The sequence below is a fragment of the Vidua macroura genome, chromosome 3, assembly GCF_024509145.1.
Source record: "Vidua macroura isolate BioBank_ID:100142 chromosome 3, ASM2450914v1, whole genome shotgun sequence".
Taxonomy (NCBI): Eukaryota; Metazoa; Chordata; class Aves; order Passeriformes; family Viduidae; genus Vidua; species Vidua macroura.
Window position 1 is genome coordinate 105,378,241 of NC_071573.1, and position 18,091 is coordinate 105,396,331.

The window sequence follows — 18,091 nt, forward strand, 5'->3', positions numbered from 1 at the left end:
TCACCTACACAAATGACTGAAAAGTTAAAAAAAAACCCCAGACTTTAAATTTGTTTGACAAATTATGGGATTTTAACACCACTTTAATGTGATCCTAAAGAATCCCATGGAACATAACTAATTTATACACAGAATCATTTATATGAAGAAAATTATTTCATATGTATGTACACACACAAGGACACCACACCTATGAAAAGTGGGGCTGAGGAAATACCAGAAGTCATGCTAACAGAATTTCCAGGAAACAATTTTATTTTGTGTTATTGTAGAGCTGATATCACAAACTCCCATTCCTAGCAACTGATAAGTAACTGTGGTGTTGTATTTTAGTTAAATGGTATGCTCTGTTTCACTCCTCGAAAATGTATGGTTTATTCCAAGCCTGTAATCCTCCCCTGAAGTATCATGTGTCTGTAATCCCATTGGCCCAATCTTATTCCGCACCCATTTTGAATCTCCCTGTTAAGTGTGCGGAGGGAATGGGGCTCTCTCTGTTAGCCGGCTCTCGTTGCCGGTGCTCTCTCTGCCCCTCTCTCCCCCTTCCCCCCGCCCCCAGAAACCATGCTCCCAAATAAACCCTGATCTAATGAGCACCCTCAGAAGCCGTGCGGGGTCTCCTTGCCTGCCTGCTGCTACCAGCGAACTCACAGCTTAGGGGGGCACCCGGGGACACCCCGGAGGGTCCCCCCAACTGCGCCGCTACAAATGGTGCCCAATGCCTGGCACGAGAACCAACGGCCCTGAGACCGCCACCGCCCTGCCGGGACAGCGCAGAACCCCGCGGAACACGGCTTCAGCACCGCCTCCAGCACTGCAGAGTGGCCGCGCCGGGCCGCAGCCGCGGCCCCGTCACCACCGTGCAGAGATGCCCCGCGATCCCACCACCAGCAGCCGGCGCGGCCCCGGCCCAGCGTGGGCCCGGGCTGTGGCACGGCGCGACCCCAGTGTGGCGCGGCCGCGGCGCAGGCCCGGGCCCTCCACGACCCCGCCGCTGCGCGCCCCGGCACCCAGAGAAACCGCGCGGAGTGCACCCAGGCCCCTCAGAGCGGGCAGACCGTGCGGAAAGCCGAGCCCAAGCAGCCGATGCCCTGGACCACACCAGTGGCGAAAGCCCACCAGCTTCCACGAGGGAGCCACCAGACGACCTGAGCACCGCATCCCCCAAAACTGCTTTCGTCAGTTCTGTGACCTCCTTCCTCAGTTTTATGCTCTCCCTCCCTCGCTGCCCCTTCTCCCTAACTTCATCCCTAACCCGCCTTCCCCTAAACAAAACCCCAGGATTATCCAACATAGCCACAACCACATGTCAGCCAGGATGGCTCCAGCCACATGGCATGGCACCATCTTCTGCTTCTCCTTCCCTAAATCCCTTTCTTCCCGCTTTTTCTCCCCCGTGCTCCGCCTCTTCCCTGTCTCTTATGAATCACCCCCCCCCCCCCTTCAGCTTCTAGTTCCCGCCTTCCAAATCCCACAGGGTGGGAGCTGGAACTGGGGAAGAAGCTAAGAAACCAAAACCCAAAGCTAAAATAATTTTGTAATACCAGTTTTAACATCCTTGTATATTTAATTGAATTGTAAATTGTACTTCATGATCTCCTTTTCCTGTTATTCCAAGAGCAGGATTATATCCTTCTCTGCAATCCATACCCCTTTTTTCCTTATTTTGGGTAGTTCACCGGGAGCAAACTGCTCGAAGGCACAGGGTACCCTGAAAAGATTTTTCTTTCGCAGAGTCCCTGGCTCCCCGTAACCTCCCCAGTTCCCAATCCCTATCCACTTGTTCTAGCTGAAAAGAGCTCATCAGCTACAACTTTTATCCTAAAACTCTAACCTTTTTATCCCCTTCTCTCCATTTCCATCCCCTCCCCATGAAGTAGTTTTTACAATTATGCTTTTCTAGTTTTAAGTGTGCGTTCATGTTGCAGACTGTCCTGTTTTCAGTTTTAGAAAGCAGGGGCCTGTCACATCACAAGGGTAGATCCAACAAGAAGCAGTTTTCAATTGTTTCTTGAATAGCAAGTGTTCAGAGAGTATTAGACTGCTGGATCAGAATCGCTTTTGGATTTATGCTGTCCTCAGTAGGTTCTGAGGGTGACTGATAACCTAAAATGGTGTCGGGGAAAGTATTTTGCGTTTTTTTGTGGCGAATGCTCCCTGAGTGTAGGCCATAGCTGAAGCCAAATTTATTTTTTTCCTTTTTGTTTTTCTTTTAGTGACCTAAACCCGGGGGGCTTCTGGGTTAAATTGGTTGGAAGGTGAAAGCAGTGGTAAAGTTCAGATCCAAAGGTGAGAATCTGAGACCACAAACCTGCCTGGAGTCCAGGGGGCTCCAGGTGATTCCCCGTCCCTAAGAGGGGGAGCAGAAGTTGGCACCATAGCCTAAAACTGGGGGCTGTGGTGTCTGAAAAGCCAGTTGGAAAAGGTAAGACACCATTGGGCCAGTCACACTGAAAAGGCCAATCCCAAAACTCTCATGAGCTTAGTGCCAAAGGCTGAAGCCCTTTAAGCTCTCGCCCATGCTTTAAATTCCTTTAAAAATATGCAATATGGACCCACATAAGCCGTTTATTACAATTAAATACTCATTTTATCTTTGTACTGTGTTAACACCCTTTCAGAACTGAACAATACCTACCACCAAAGGCAAACAGCAAGTCAAATGGACTGTTTATCGTGTATTCAATTTATCCTCACTGCAATTGTAATTATTTTACGCTGTGAAACTGTGTAATTACTGCTTCATTTTTAAATTGTTAATGGTCATAATTATCTTCATATTTTTTCTAACAAAAAAGGGTGAATTGTGGTGTTGTATTTTAGTTAAATGGTATGCTCTGTTTCACTCCTCAAAAATGTATGGTTTATTCCAAGCCTGTAATCCTCCCCTGAAGTATCATGTGTCTGTAATCCCATTGGCCCAATCTTATTCCGCACCCATTTTGAATCTCCCTGTTAAGTGTGCGGAGGGATGGGGCTCTCTGAGCCCGCTCTCGTGGCCAGTGCTCTCTCAGCCCCTCTCTCCCTCCCCTTTCCCCCCCACCGTCCCTCAGAAACCATGCTGCCTCCCAGGGGTAGGACCCCAAACAAACCCTGATCTAATGAGCACCCTCAGAAGCCGTGTGGAGTCTCCTTGCCTGCCTGCTGCTACCAGCAAACTCACAGCTTAGGGGGTCCCCCGGGGACACCCCAGAGGGTCCCCCCCAAACCCACCGCTACAAGTAACAATCCCTTTCTTCAGAGCATTTACTTGCATTTGCCACACAAAATATTAATTTGTCAAGGATTTAGCTTTCAGTAACACTACATGGAAAAACTGAAGTTCTCCCAGTAATTCTCCTGCTCAGAAGTTTCCAGCATCATGGAACTCATGATCCAGTATCATCTGAACAAGCTGTTGGCCTTTTGGTTTTGCTTTTTTTTCCCCTCCTGAGCAGGCAAGAAGAAACTAGGTGATACCAACAGTCTGATCTCAAACTGAGTGCTACAACCCTAGATGAAAACTATCTAGTTCTTATGCAATGAACTCAACAGCTGATAGTACAAAAAATACCCACAAAAAAACAAGCAAATTGGAATTTTTAGACTCCTCATTCCACTACAAACAACTACCTTTTGCAAAGAAAGGTGCTGACACAACACACAACTTCTCTGTATCTCCAGCATAAAATAACAGTGAAAAACCCCAAGGTTTCGTATATGTCAGTCTGCTTCAAAACCCACCTTAAATTTTTTTGTGCTTTTATACTCTGCATAACCTCAAGGAGAGCCAGGGAATGGTAAAACAAACTTCTTTTAGTGTATCTTTTTAGTTCCTCCCTTGCTACAGGGAAGCATATCTGTTTTCTACTTATCTGCCTACAGCAGGTGAACGGACATTTAAAGAAATTGCTATTATCAATTATTTCAGCTGTTTTCTAAGGGTGTTCTCTTTGTACAACAAGCATTTAAACTACCTGTAGATTTCTACAATTGCCTAAAAGCTGGAAAAACCAGCCAACTCTAAAAAAATACAACTAGAGACTACTTTTAACTCAGTAATAGCCACTTCTAATTCACTAAGAGTTGCGGCCTAGCTTTGGACATTAATATCTCATTAAGTGCTGGCTAGCATAGTCCTCCAAAGGAAGTAAAAATCTAAAGTAACACCAAAGACTTTATACCAACGACAGTAAACAAAAGTAAAAAATTAAAATTAAGCAGGCTATTTAGAATTGAAATTGAAGTGACAAAAGCTTTTTAACAAGAATTAGTTCAACGATTGCTATTGATACGTCTGTGCTTCAATGGATTTAAAACCAAATACTTCAGCTTTTTCATTTAAGAAGCCAGAAATTTAAGAGCAGTTACACATAAAAGCCTCTATCAGTAGATGGACAGGCACAGTAGGTAGGGCAGGCAAAAGCAGTAATTTTGAATAGAAACAACCCACATTTGAATTATCATCTAAAAAAATATCAGATGGTGATTTTATGAGCAAAATCTCTGGTTAGATGTCTAAATTCCAGGTTATTCATCTTCACACAAAATAAAGTATTCCCTGTAATCATTTACCCAACTACATGCTTCCCTTCACTATTTAGCCACTTTGCATTCTCTTCATCTTTACACTGATGATAAAAAAGCTTTCATATAACTCTTCATAAAGACATACAAGGGCCTTCTTCACCCTGACTTTAATGAAACTGGTACCAAGTCAATGTAGTTCAGAAAGCTAAATGCAGCTCCTCTGTGCAATACAGCAGTGTCATATTTTCAAAACCACCAATTTTAAATCACATTAAAAAAAGGCCAACAGCATTCTAAACCCACCAATAAGAACTCAGATTAAGCAAAAGAACTAACACTAACCCATATTTTTATTTTCTTGACACCATGAATAATGTAAGGAAATGAATAAGAACACATCAAGAAATTTGCTGCAAATGCAAAATGCTTGAATGCCTATACACAGTCTTTTTTAGCCAAGTTTTCTGGCTCCCACCACCTGGATGTCATGCAAAACTCTCCTAAAAGCCTAAAACAAGTTTTAACTTTAGGACAAAATTCCACAGCCACACAATAACCATGTTTAGAACAAGGCTTCACAATCTCACCTAGAACATGGAGCACATGGGAATGAATGCAAAAAAACTCCAGCTGGCTCCACACACCACCAGCTCAGGTCTCTGGTTCCTACTCTAGTCCTCCAAGGCAGCTCCCAGTCCACACTCCCTCTGGAAGCAGCACTACTGTTCAGGTTTATGCTGCTGTCAGTAATTCCTCACAGACCTGAACAGATTCTGTGCAGAGCCACTGCTGCACAAGCACACACCATAGTTTATCTCTATGTAAATCCAAGATAATGCACAGCTGACCACATGCCATTTGTTTGCTATAATATCAAACCAGGCTCTCCCTATGCTAATTACTGAATAAGTACTAAAATATGAAGGGCTCTGCTTCAAAGGACTCTAAGTGTAAGACATTACAAAGACTCACACAACAAGAAACCAAATCGGTAAAATGAGATAAAGAAGTCATTCACAGGAAGACATTCGACAAGGCCTGCCAGGTATTTGGAGATATCAAGGCAGGTGGAAATATAAAGGAGTATGTTGGACAGCAGCAGGACACTGGTGAAGATATTTAATAAAGACACAACTAACACAAAGTCCACATGCAGGAGGCAGCAGTTCACCACTTGACACCACATGAGACAATATGCAGTGGGGGGGAACTGGTCAAGTTCCCTCACCGGCCGAAACTATCACCTGCAGTTCGAAATGCTGCTGAAAAGGCCAGAAACAGCACAGACACACAGAAACAGCAAATGTGATTGGAAGGAGCGATTAAGAAAAAGTCTCTAAAGAACCGAAGTCACACAGAATAAACTTGCTTGCACAGTCAAGTGACTGCAGAAACTCTCCTTTTCCCTTCCCTGATGACAGTTCACTTTAAGTTGCCTATTCCATGCACTACATGCTGGAAAATACTAAAAATACAACCCAAGTATCTACAAAATTCAACACTGTAATTTTCTTCTATCTGGGGATGTGCTTTAAAGCATATCACCAAAAATTTCTCAATGCTTTTCTTTCAGTCCAATTACATGAAACCATGTTGCAATACATCACAAAACACTCCTTTTTCAGCTACTTCAAATCAAAGAGAGGGGAAAGACAGACATATTTCCTCTTTGCAGCTATGCTATCAAAACTGAGAGTCACAAGCAGGCAGGCAATAAGGTGGTATCTCACTAATCAAGTTGCAAGACATTTAATTATTTTAACAGAAAAAAAGGCCCAACCTTACAATTCAATCGAAAAACTAACAGTATTTACCCCATCTCATACAGCACAACTATGACAGAAAAATTTCACCAGGAACTTATTAAACAAGATTTTTTAACAAGGAACAGATTTTCCAAAACAGGAATCAAATTCTCTCCTCCTCAGCTCTTCTCTAGGCACAACAGAAAATCCTGCCAGTCTAAGATTTCTTTTCCTAGTTTGTGAGACTTGAAAAGTTTAATTATTTGCAAGTTTGAGAAGCTGCTTAAATCATACATTCAACAATCATAATCTGGATTTCTAGTTTGGTGGAGCTAAACTCTACTGGAACTAATTGATGACAATGGCAAACTCAAAATTAAACCAGAGGAAATCCAAGCACAGAAAGATAATACTTACTAAAAAGTTGTTAAGAGAATTTGTTGCTTGCAGAAACAGAAATAAATGATCTTCAGAACAGCTTCAGAGGGATGTTAACTTTACAGGGAGAACAATCCCATCAATCAGCTAAGATAAAATTTGAGCTATTACAATGAAAAACTAACAATTATTTATGTGTTGTCTATGTGATTAACACCTGAAAAAGTTAAAAATCTATTGAAGAAAATTAGTTTGAAATCACTTTAAAATAGTTATATTTCACAACTACACTTTTAAGTTGAAATAAAAGTTGTAAACAAAGATAGGAAATTAAAAAATGGGCTGCAAGCATATTTAGATTTCTAGGGACAGTTTTAAGTAAAATCTATAAAAGGAAGAACGATTGAGGAAATGCAATTCCCACTGTAAGGTCAGGAAACAGATTATGTTGTTCTCAATTTGAATCAAGAGATTATGTTCATTGTTTCAAGGCATGGCTACATGACTGTGAGGTCTCATATGGGAAAATTATTTCCCAATTTCTATTGCACAAACATATTAGTCTATCTTACTGAACAACAAACAAAATAATCTTATTAAAACCGAGGCAGAATTTTTGCTAGGAATTGTCCATTCCATCCTGTTAAGTATTTGCACATTTTGCTAGTTTAACAGCATCTATACATTTTCTCATAGCTATATTAGTTCTAACAGACCCCCACGGAAGTCAGGATGGAATGCTGCAAATACTGAAACACACAGCTTCTCTTCCAGACCACAAAAGTGCCAAAAAGCTCTTGAACTCAGTAAGACTCTTTGTTCTCTTCCCCTCTAAGGAAGGATTTTTCTTTATTGCAGCAGCTACTCACAAAACTTTGAGATGTTTTTCAATTCTAACACAAATGAGTTGCAGCAACTGCAGCTCAACTGAAACTTTGGGTAAAGACACAATTTATGTTCTTTTGTTTATAGCACCCACTACCCTTTGGATTTTTGGAAAAGGCTGCAACAGCCAAAGCTTTTCTCTGTCACATCTTGCTTATCAACTCTTGCTTCTTCAAAAGCAAAGAGGCAAAGACACCCAGGTCATGTTAAAATCAACAACCTAAAATATTTAGATTAAACTAATGAAGTGTTTAACTACCTTTGCCACGAAGGAGGGAAGTAGATGGAGTTGAAGTAGGAAAAGACAGGACAAGTAGCCTGGGCAGTACCACACGGCTGTAGCTGTTTGCTTCAGAATGTGGGAAGAATATCTGCAAGCAGTCCAACATCCTAGAAAATATATCCTGACTTTACAAAAAACTTCTCTGTAACTCCAAATATTACACACTGATTGATGATCACTAAGACTATCTGCAGCCTCATGGGGATGTGAACAAAAGGATGATGCCACAGCACACAGCAGTCTTCCTCAGATGCTCTGCTACCAGAGACTGAAATGCTTTTTTAATGTTGAGGGAAAGAAAAAAATGTCAAAACCTCAAGTGAAATAGTTTTCATACTTAGTTCATTATCCTTTATAACTCTTTTCAGTATTAAATATTTTAAAGAAAGATTAATGGGAGTCAGGGATGATTATCTCTAGGTTAAGGAGTTTATACTTAACCTGGTCAGTAAATGGATGGTCACTACTGTTTTAATATGGAAGGTGACAATGGTGGTGTCTTGACTCAAATTAACAGTGCTGGCTTTGACATCTTGTACTGAGGAGCTGTGCATGCACTACTATTCAGCTGAATGTCCAAAGATTTTTGGCTATCACCTTTCATGCAAAGCATGCTCCTCTAGCCTCTGCCCTCCTCTATGCTGCAAATTATTGTTTAGAGACTCCCCCTCTGCCTGCAAAGTAGTTCAAGTCTCTGAAGTGCTGGCCATTAGTAACTGCTGTCCACCACTTCAATTTTTATTGCTGCAGCTGAAGCAGATATAGAAGAACACAACAGACCGAGAATATTAACAATTGGCATGTTTCTGCGCCTCTTATGCTGAAATGCTCTGTAAGACGATGTTAGTTCTGAGTCAGTGGTTGGTTAATTTGGACACCAATGTGTCAAGTGTACACTTAGCAAAAGGAATTTTCCATTTCTACCAAGTGTTGTATCCACTTGTGGTGTGTTTGAATTTCCTGCTCTTCTCTTAAATATTTGTGCCATCTGGAGTTCTTCCATTAGTCTTGGTAATTTCCAAATTAGGGTAAACTAAGCCTCAAGACTACCATGGATCTCCAGGATAACCTACTTGATCTTTCTCTGGGCTATCAAAGGCCTCCAGTGTTACCATGAATTAACTTAGAATACTTCAGCTGGACTAATCTAATCCAACTTCAGGGCTGACCAAAAGTTAAAGCATCTTATTAATGGTATGAACTGCCTTCCAACTATTGACACATCAGTGAAAATTCCCACAGTTCACCCCTCAATAACCCCTTATCAGGGACACTGACAAGCAATTCCTCAGACTTTACCCACAGTAAAAATTAAATATCCTAGCAGACAAGTAATTATCTTTACTAAAGACATTGTCTGCCTTATGTTCAGTTCTTTTGAAGATATTTCAGATGGCTTTCAGAAGACCAAAATAATGTTTCACTACTCTTCCCAGGAGTTCATGTCTTGCAGTTAAAGAAGAATATTTATCAACTTCTTATTCTCCTACTGAGATTCTTTAGCACTTTAACTAATTTGAAGATTCTTCACAATGTTAGTGACTCCAGCCAAGCTGATCTATTTGTCTTATTGCTAGCAACAACAACTCTTTCAACAAACTTCTATGTATCATCCAGTGTCAGTCAAAAAGTATCACATATCTTCTGGTATGAAAGTGGATCTCCGTTTTTTCCATATTCTCTATTAACTTGAAATCACCAGTTAAGGCCTCAGGCTCATGGGATTTACTTGATAGAAGACTATCCCTGTGGAATCCTCTGAATCCTTCCCCCTCAGGGAAATCCCCAGAGCACTGCCTTGGAGAGACTTACCATAGAGTTTTCCCCACCTGGGTGGACAGAAAGGACTCCCTCTGCATGGACCCTTGCTTAACACTGATCCATCCCAGATCCTTTCCCCATGTGTCCCAACTTCCCCTGGTTTCTCCTTTCCCTGTTTCCTCACTGGTTGTGGTACCTCTGGTGGCCACCCCAGTCCTCCCTGTAAGCCAGTGCCCTTTGTACCACCCCTGTGCCCTCCCCTACTTAACCTTGCGCACTGCACCCGGTCTTGTCTTTGTCCCTGATCCCTTTGGCGTGGTGGATGCAATAAACCTTTGCTGGAGTGCATCATACAAAGATCCTTCCTGTCTTTCCTCTGCCGAGCTACCTGTGGTGTGTGTGTGTGCATGGACTTGAAATAGCTGTTCTTGTGGTCTTACTCTGAGTGGCTGCTGAAGGAGATGCTTCAAAGAAGGCTGTAGCTTTTCTACCACCCTGCCACGCTGCAACATATCCCTGGAAAACTGGATGGAGCACAATGCTGGGGAGAAGTTCTTGGGGTTTTGGTGGAGAGCTGGGGTTCTTCAGCCTAGGGAAGAGAAGGCTCTGAGGACACCTTAGTGCACCTTCCAGTACCCAGAGGGGCTACAGGAAAGCTGGACCAAGGCATGGAGGGATAGGGCAAGGGTAAATGGCTTTAAACTGGCAGAGGGCAAGTTTATACCAGGTATTTGGAAGAAATTCTTTACCATGAGGATGGTGAGGCACTGCTGGCAACAGTTGCCCACAGAAGCTGTGGCTGTCCTACCCTTGGAAGTGTGCAAAGCCAGGCTGGATGGGGCTTTGAGCAACCTGATCTAGGGGAATGTGTCCCTGCCCATGGTGGTGTAGGGGGGTTGGAACTGGATAATCTTTAATGTCCCTGCCAACCCAAATCATTCAGTGATTCTTTGAACATCAGACATTACAAGATGTTTATCTACTATATTTGCTTCTATTAGTTTTCTTCCAATTTTTTCTTTGAATGCACAATAAAATTCTAATATATTAACCTACACAGAACATAATCCCAGCTAAACTCCTTCCATTGTTTGCATAAATACAGACTTTAGAAAACCCATTTCTTTGGTACATCTAACTCTATATTTGTTTTCAAAAACAAATCCCCCCAAAACAACAAACAAACAAACTCCCCCTAAAAAACCAAAAACACTTCCAACAAAACAGTAACTTCCATCTTGACTAAATCCCAAAGAACACTGGTACAAAGAACTCAAATCAAAGAATTGAAATGGAGAAGTCCCCTGGTCTGCCCTTGATTTCTGCTGGTTTATATTGCCACTGAAGAATGAGAGCAAACGAGTCAAAAACCGGCACAAAAGTAAGATGATGATTACAGTAAGCTGAAAACTACTATTCCCACATGGATAATGCACAGCAAAAAGTAGCTTCCCCTTCACCTAATCTTCATAATGCACAGAACCACTGAAGCACTTAAAAAAATTAATAGTAGTTCCTCTGCATCCCCCATTCAAGTTACCAGAAAACACATATAAGGTTCATGACATTCACCTGCAAGAGGAATCCAGAAGTATTTGGATGGACCTGACTGAACTAAACAAAGCTGCTATAAAGGCATGGCTCTGATCACTAGGGATGGAAAGCAGGTGGCAGAAGGTACGTGTAACTGTTATTCAGCACTGACTTCTCTGTGAATAATTTTACCTACACAACATGTCAGCATGGAGAAATGGTAGTGAAAATCAGCACCATTAACTGTGCAACTTCCACTAGCAAGGAAAAACTCATCATTTTCATTCTCAGGAAGTGCATCCAAATGGACAAATAAAATATTGTTGAATTTTAGATTTACAAAACTGCTTTATAGCTTCTGCACAATAAAGAATGTGATACAGCATGAAGCATGACGTCAGGTGAAAGGTTTTCTATTTTACAATGTAGGTCAATATAAGAGGAAGAAAACAGTGAAAGGGAAAGCCAGAAACAAAATGCCAAAAGAAATTCAAGAATGAGAAACAACAGGTGAAGAAGAAGATGAAGATAGAACAGGCATTCCTGCTTGTAAGGTCAGCAAATTTTGTTTATTTACATTTGCTCCTATACTTACTACAATTTTGAGTACAGTCCCTACATCCTTGGGCTTGGGAAGGTGCAAAAAGTTCCTTGTAGACCTAAACTGTGGCATGCTACCAGAATCCTGGGGGAGAAAGTAGTTCCTACCTTCAAATCCAAACGAAAGTTTTTAAAGGAAACTTGGGAAGCTGTATCAAACATTTGAGGGCAAAAGGCTTAAAACTGAATTTTGTTTTTCTTCTAGGTTACCATTTGCAAAAGGAGAGTTACATTTTAATCTACACTCAATTCTACTTCTATTTCACCTGAATAAAACATTCTCATCTCTAAGTGTAACAACTAAGACTCAGTACTAAATGCATATTACTTCACATAAAGCCTTCCAGGAGAGAGTGCCTTTTCAAACTGAACCAATTGCTTAACATAAATTCAAAACTAATTATTTTATCATATTCTGATAAAAAACAGGCACTCAGAAAAATATGATATGCTTATGTATGTTTAAAAAATGGTTCCACCTGAACATTTCAAAATTATTTTATGCAGTTTCATGTATAACTGCTTTAACAAAATGAATGGCAAGTTTTAGATTTTATTATTACAGCATTGAAAAAATCAGCTTAATTCACACATACTGTTCTTAAAGATGTGGATTTGACACAAAACACATCAACTGTTTCAATGAAAAACAAATCTATGACCTACTGTATGACCTATATGAACGCCATCTCCTGTGGGCCAGCAGCGTTTGCCAGACACACAGCTGCCCTCCAGCCTGCTGCTGGAAGAAATTCCAACTGTGGCACGGAGACCATCCACTGAGGGGTACCTGGATACTGGAAGTACCTGACACCACAGTTACAGGGATAGTATGAGGAGTGTTTCTACCTGAACCAGGCCCTGATGTTACTGCAGCTACTGCTACAGGTGGGGCAACCCCTACTCCAACCCCACTGGCTTCCACACCAGCATTCAAATGCATCCTTCCTCTGATCTCCAGCCGGGACACCACAACTCTGCCTAGGAGGACACAAGAAATGCTCACTCCATAAAGAAAGCTAGAAAGAAAAACTTTTGATAACAAAAAAGGCTCTCCTACATATCTTTAAATATATAGCTCTTATAATTAGAACTGGAAAAAAAAAAAGAAGTCCAAACAATACAAGAACAATATTTATTGGGAAATATGTTTACTGATTTAAACTTTAAATCTTAAATGCCACTGTCAAACTAGGACTACAAGAAAAAAAAAGCACCACAGAGGTTTTTACAAAACAACATATTAAAATTGTAGAGCTCCATACATTATAAATGCTTGCCCACGTATTTCCCTGCTAAAAAAATCAAAATACAATTTTCAATCACAAAGGCAGCAGTTTCTTTTACATTATTACTCAGCATGATGTGTAAAACCACTAATTCTGTTATACTGCTCTGTCTGATTCTATAATTAGTAGACTATGTATCAAAGTAACACAGAAAACTAACTTTTCTATGGGAACTACATCTCACTCTTACACACCAGACTCAATTGTTCTTTCAAATGTGTTAAGCCACACAACATTCTAACACAGTAATTGACATTAACCATCTCTAACCCACACAGCAGTACATGTGGGGGTCTTCACAGAACAAAGATTTCAGACTCAGATTAAAATTAAATTCATCAGCTTACTCTGAAACATTTAAGACTTGGCTTAAAACAATTATAAATGACAACAGCAAAACACTCTGGTATTGACAAAGTCCTCTCAGGAAAAAACACATGTCCCTGCCTGAACACTCACACTTAATCTCCACACATTCCTAATCTACCATAACTGATGTATTATCAGCCTTTTAGTATCTGAATGGATATAAATAAATCACAAAATACCATCTACAATCTAAAAAAGTACTTCTTAAAGGAGAAAAAATATTCAAGTCCAAGAAATGCCTTATTTTTCATGCTAAAGGAAAGTGGCAAGTCCAATTAAAATCTAACATATGTGGATAGATATTTAATCAGACTACAACACTTAGATCTCAAATATCGACAAAATAAACCAGTCCTTTAATCCCTCTACACAGTTCTGCCTTATTCACTGAGTCTTACAGACTACCAAATGTCACACCTTTAAGGAAAAATATAATATATAGACAAGTATATGGCAGGAGTATTTTTTTAAATCTTGGTTTTGTCAGTAATGTAAGATCTAAAGCTATTTTGCCTTATCAGTATTGTTACAGTAGATATTTGCCTATTGTCAAAATACTGTGGTAACATGAGTTCTGGAACTTCTTCAGACCATGTGCTTAACTCATCACTGTACCACGCCAGAACTAAAATTTAAGCAATATATATCACAGAGGAGACAAAGAGAGGATACTTGAAATATATGAGTCAAGCTAGACTCCTTATTTTTAGATCAACTACACAAAGTAATTTCCAGTAAGTCTAACTTTGTATTTAATCAATACACACGTGAAGAGTTACAGAATTTAATGCAGCTTTTAAAAACTCACTTCCTTTGTGAAGAGATTTATGATCTAATTCTACACGAAACTTTTTATCAACCATGCAAAATGACTATATGACTAGTTCAATCCCATAACCCAAAATTCTTCCTAAAAAAAACCATGGATGAAATCTAAGAGCAAAGTTATGAACACATAGATCTGATATGACTCCGCTTACTTCCACTAGGATTTACATACTGAAAGCATTATATGGGAAGACAGACAACCAGACCTATTACCTTTAACTGACACTTTTGCCAACACCTCAATAAAGCAAGAGGTAGTCTATCTTGGAGTTGTATGAAACATTAAATTTAAAATAATCACAACTACAAAACGTAGACCAGATTACTTAGTCCAAGGTACACAAATATGTGGAGTCAAAAAATAAGCCTGCCTAGAAAGCAGATATGTTTTTAGCACAGACTGCCGAGGACAGCAAATCATATCACCACTCAAGTTTAGTGCAAATAAATGCATATACAGAGACTGGCAAAAAAGTCAAACGTGGCTTATTACTGAGATGGTTTTGCTATGGAGTTAGGCATTTCCTTCTTAACTCCTAAGATGGTTGTCATAACCTCCTCAGATACATTTCCTCTACATACCTACAACTACACTTAAATAACCATGTTTAGAAAAAGTATCTGTTAAGCAATAATGAAATATAATCTTTAGAGATAAGTGGTCTTTATTTGTAAGCTAAACATTTCACATATCAGCTCTTGCCTTCTATTCCAAAAGTCACAGCAGGTACTCTGAGTGAGATCAAAACTAAATCTTGCTGTAAAGTTTCAGCATGCAAGCAATTGTATAAATTTCATATAACTTGTTTGAAATGACACTGAAGCAGCTAGAACTGAATCCTTTACATGTTTTGATGTAATTTAAAATGCTTTTCCACTATATGACTGTGAAGTGCCTCCAACTTCACTACTAGCAACACTACACAATTGTATTATTTGTTACAGGAACTTTTAAAGGGAAGATTTCTTTCCTCATTGCCAAGACAAAGGTCTGGGCACTGGCTTATGTGGAATAAGCAAGACAACAGTTATGTTATGGGTGGGGAAATTGCAATTAAACGAGGCAAACATTTTCACCTAAATTACTTGAAGATAAAGAAGATTGATAACTCTTACATACCTACACTTTTGATACACACAAAGAGAAGCATTTATACATCATGTCTACTGTCTTATGCTGTTTCCTCTGTAGAGTTTCTGTCAAACTTTGTAAAAAGAAAATACAATGTATTGATGCTCATTTTACAGGAGATTCTCAACACAGACTTTAACATTCCAGAGAATTTAGGGTTTTTTTTAGTGTAATAGACAGTTAATTTTCATGTAGTTCCACAGTCAAAAAAAAAGCAGGAAGACATACAAGTAGGAATTCAAACCCTCTATTGGCTTACTTGCCTCTGTGTATAAAAACGTAGTCTAACAATTCTGGGATTTTGGAAACCACTGTAAAAAAGAAAAATATTAATTTATCAAGGAGAATGCTTCTACACATGCTGTATACACTCAAGTATCACTGAATGAAGGAGAGGGGGCAATACCTACAAGTGAACTAGAAAGTACTGTTTAAAAATCAAATCTAGTTCACAGCAAGCTGACGTTCTATTAACACACCTGCCCTAAACATCTGCAACATCTGGCCCACCGAGAACATTGCAGAGAAACACCCAAGGAAAACAACTATATGAAGCCTTCAGCGTACTCCACAATCCACTGTAAGATTTAATATAAACTGTCATAACAAGAGGCATCTTCTCATAAAAAGACAGGCAAGCCCAGTTCTTTCAACCAACTGCTTGCACTATTAGCTCAATCACGATACCAGATACAATTACAATTGCCTCAGCGCTGTGCCAACATCCCTAACACAGAAGAAGATTTATTACTACAGAGTGATACTACAGGAAAAAAAATAACAAACCATTCTTATTAATGCAGAAAAAAGAGTATTCCAATAACACGGACTTCCCTTTGTACAACATCCACGTAATATACTGCAGAATGTGCATTATCAAGCAGTTTCTCACATGCATTTGCCTACTAACCGTTCTGCTGGGCCAAATTCCAAATTTTCAACTGTGAACACTTCAGAAAACTGTCAGGTGATTTGGTGTCATTTCCACCCATATAATCCAAACGATACCACCACTAAATTAGCATTTCCCTTTTAAGGCGAATTTCCTTCTCCCACTGCTCCCAACGCTAGCATATTTACACTCGCGTTGACATGGAGTTGTTGAGCAAAGCCGGCAACATCTCCCTCAGCTTCTCAATAAAACTGCGACTGTTGTTAACATCTGGTTTTAAACCTATACGTGACTAAATATAACACAAAACTATGCTTTATGTGTAAAAATGGTAACATAGCATAGTAATTATATTTCGAATGCATTCATATCCCACATACCTGAAGAGCTACACCATCAGCTCACTGAAACTATGAAGGCCTGATCTCTCAGTGGAGATGCAACAAAGAGAAAGTAAAATAAACCTCAAAGTATTTTGTTAACATGTAGCATATGGAGGGAATATTAGGCGAATTAAGAGTTTTACTGATTCACATTGCTCATACACATCTAACTGCTCAGAAAAAAAGCATCCGGAAATCAGGTGATAAGAGGCTCTTTATCACATCTCAAACACGCTGCACATTTTGGTATTAAGCCGTCTTGCTACAAACTGTAAACCAGAAGAATATAAACCGTCCCAAAAATATTTTCTCTTAAAGAAATAAGGATCTGACCTTAGGAAATATATGAAAGAAAACAATGCCAAAACAAAACCCGAAAATCTTTGCACAATAACTGCCACGGAGATTAACCCCAAACTGTTCGCAGTATGCACGATCCACTCAGGACAGGAGGCATTTTCCTCAACTTTCTATTTTTGTGGTCTGCCCAGGCAGATCTGAAGCAGAATCAAACCCTACCGCTTCATTGTGTGCCACCGGCTACCAAAGGCATTTGGCCTTTTCGCTGCACTCTCAGGAAGCGGTTATTATCTTTAAGAGTACTAAAAAAATAACACAAGTTTTTCGTACGTTTGAACAAAGCCCGTGTGATCCCAGCCACGCAATGGCCCGTGGGGTCCGAGCGCCGCCCCTGCCTCCGCTCCCCCCGAGCCGGAGTCCATTGTAACCCCGGTGCTGCGTCCGCCCCCGTCTGTCCCGCTCCCCCGGGCACCAACCCGGCCCCGCACACCCCGCCGGGCCGGGGTTCGGCTCCCCCCGAGTGCACAATGCCGCCCGTCCTTCCCTCGCTCCCCCGGCGCCGCCGCCCCTCACGGCGCTCGCTCTGTCCCCACCTCGGCGCCGCTCCCGGGCGGACACAAAGGCGGCGAGGCCGCCGCGCAGGCCCCGCGCCGCCCGGTGACCTGCCACAACATGGCCCCCTCCCTCCTCCTCCTCCTCCACCTCCTCCTCCCCTCCCTCTCCCCTCCCTCGGCGCGCAGCCGAACCCGCAGACAAAAGGGGGCTGGAGGAAGGGGGGCCTGCCCGCCCGCTCCGCCCGCCTGCGGCCTTCCCAGCGCGGCGCCGGCCCCCCGGGGCTACTCACGGGCTGGCTGGCGGCGATGGAGCCGGAGCGGCCGCTGGGACACGCCTGCCCACCCACCGGCCCCTTCCTCCTCCTCCACCTCCTCCTGCCGCTCCCGCGGGGCGCCGCTCCTTCCTGCCTCCCCTCCCGCCCGCCCGGGGCTCACAACAACATTGCGCGGAGGGACAGGGACAGCGAGAGCGCGGCTGAACCTCCTCGGCCGCTCCCCCCGGCCGCCGCCGCCGCTCGGCCCCGCCGCCCCTGCCCGCCCCGGCCCCGCCGCGCCTGCGCGCCCCGGCCCGGCCCGGCCCGCGGGGAGGCGGAGGGAGGAGGCGGCGGCCCCCGGCCCCTTCCGCCGCGCATGCGCCGCCCGCCGCCCCT

The 18,091-nt window shown here is 41.9% G+C and overlaps 1 protein-coding gene across 10 annotated transcripts in view; it reads right to left on the reverse strand.

The window, feature by feature from the left end:
* PUM2 (pumilio RNA binding family member 2) overlaps window positions 1-17,776 on the reverse strand; it is a 71,180-nt gene extending 53,404 nt beyond the window's left edge. For 4 of the 10 annotated variants that reach the window (XM_053972419.1, XM_053972418.1, XM_053972415.1 and 1 more), the window contains exon 1: window positions 5,097-5,273. The gene's annotated coding sequence lies outside the window, so the exon portion shown is untranslated. Of the gene's footprint in view, window positions 1-5,096; window positions 5,274-17,480; window positions 17,500-17,731 lie in introns of those variants that run through there. The other 6 variants (XM_053972420.1, XM_053972422.1, XM_053972421.1 and 3 more) reach the window with 3 other exon arrangements.
* Window positions 17,777-18,091: the final 315 nt, after the last annotated feature.